The following is a 2,018-nucleotide window of genomic DNA, read 5'->3' on the forward strand; positions in this document are numbered from 1 at the left end:
GATAGATAGATAGATAGATAGATAGAGCCTTCAAGAAAGGTTTACTGACCAGTAGTATTGCTACCTCTCAGTCTGTGGGGAGGGGAGATTCTCATGTCAATTAACTTGTGTTTATTACAACGTAAGGCACACATTCTTAGCAATTTATAATCTAGTTCCAAAGCCATTTGACCTTGCACACCTGATCCCCTGCCTAACTGCCCCCTTCCCCCTTGTCCCAGGAGAGTAGAAGGGATGCAAGGCTGTGGAGTTAGGCAAGATTGGATTTGAATTTTATCATTTTCTTGGGGAATTTTCTTAACCTAAGCCGCTTATAACTTGTTTGTCCAATGAGAAAATTTCCTGACTATTCCAGATGGTAAAAAAGAATGCAAAGTACTCGTCACCACTTAACACCTGCAAAGCTCAAGTTATAGGGACTCTGGAGATGATGTTCTCAGAGAGAATGGGACATAAACAAGAAGGAAAGTGACTGTTAAATAGGTAAAGGGTAAGCGCTGTGCCATAGGGCCCTAGGACTAAGTTAAAGCACCCAGAGGAGGAGCACTTGGCAGGGGTGCACTTGGCAAACCTGCTCCTAGGATAGTTTCCGAGATGTCCTGGGGAGGTTTCATGCAAAGTGATTGATGCAGGGCTACTAAGATCTGGCCATTCTTGGCCAGGTCAGGCCAACTCTGAGTAGCTGGTCTAACTTCAGGGCTCCAGGAGTCTCTACTGGGTCCACAATGATGGCTCAGTGACTGGTTGGCTCCCTGAAAATGGGACTATAGAAATTGAGTCGCTCTTGGAGCCCTCCAAGAGAAGGCTGAGCCAAGACCTGAATAACAGTCATTCCTTGGAGGAGGGCACATACTTTGTCCTCAGAGAGACAGGAACAAGCATGGCCATCAAATAGGTGGGGAAAGTTCAAGGAGGTGTGGGAGGGGAGAAGAGGTCTGAGAGTAGGGAGGACTTGGCAAGTCAGACTGAAAACTGTGGACTCACAGTGTGGTAGGATTGATTTGATCTGATGATAAGTCAAATTTCCACTGGCTGCCCCCTGGAAAGCAGGCTGTGGAGTCAGGGAAACAAATGAGGACAAGAGGAGGTCATTGGACCCAAGGAGACCAGACATAGGATGTATTTTCCAAGCATAGCTGACAGGGCCTCACCAGTGGATTAGGTGTAGGAGGGTAGTGAAGGGAGTCAAGACTGGCCTGGGCTATGGGGGGATGGTGAGCTAGAAGGAGATGTGTGGAAAGCTCCCACAGTGTCACTCATTAAGTGGGACAGCTGGCAGAACTCCCCACTTCCATTTGTTTCATTTACATAACCAGACACCGCACCTAATGTTTTCAGAGGCTGCCTGTGAACATGACATTGCTGGGTGGACCTGGTTTGTGGTGAACAGACAAAGGTCTTGCAGAGTTTGGGAGATGTTGTGCTCTGGGAAATGCAAAGGGGAGTGATAGAGGAGGGCTCCTCTCCAAAATGTGTTAAAAAATGATACTTTGAGAGCCTCTTGGGACCCCTAGAGGCTTGAGGGGGGAAGAGAGTGTGACAGAAACTGTGAGAAAGGGGCTGACTGTAAGCCGATGCCTGCATCTATGCTGGCTGACCTGGATTTTCCTTTCCTTTTCATTTGACTTTTGTTTGTTTGCTGGAGGCATGCTTTGCATTGTTTAAGAGGAAGGCTCAGGAGACATAACTCAAGTGGTCTCGGCTGACAGTGTCTGTGTTCATCACACATCTGGTTCAAACAGGAGCCCCAGCCCCAGCTGCCATTGTCCTTCTCAGATACCTGACGCTCTTTCTACAAAACCTTGGCTTCTTGAAGTGCTGGGAGCCAAGTCTCAGAGAGACCAGAGTGGAGGGGGCCCCAATTCTAGAGGTTTTCCTGTTTAAGAGTTGTATGATTGGACTGTAGGGACAAGAGGCAGTTGTGGGGCTGGGAAGATGGCTCAGTGGTAGAGCACTTGCCTTGCATGCCTGAGGCCCTGGGTTTGATTCCTCAGCACCACATAAGCAAAAAGAAAAAA

This window comes from Dipodomys ordii, unplaced genomic scaffold, assembly GCF_000151885.1.
Source record: "Dipodomys ordii isolate 6190 unplaced genomic scaffold, Dord_2.0 Scaffold24, whole genome shotgun sequence".
NCBI classification, from domain to species: domain Eukaryota; kingdom Metazoa; phylum Chordata; class Mammalia; order Rodentia; family Heteromyidae; genus Dipodomys; species Dipodomys ordii.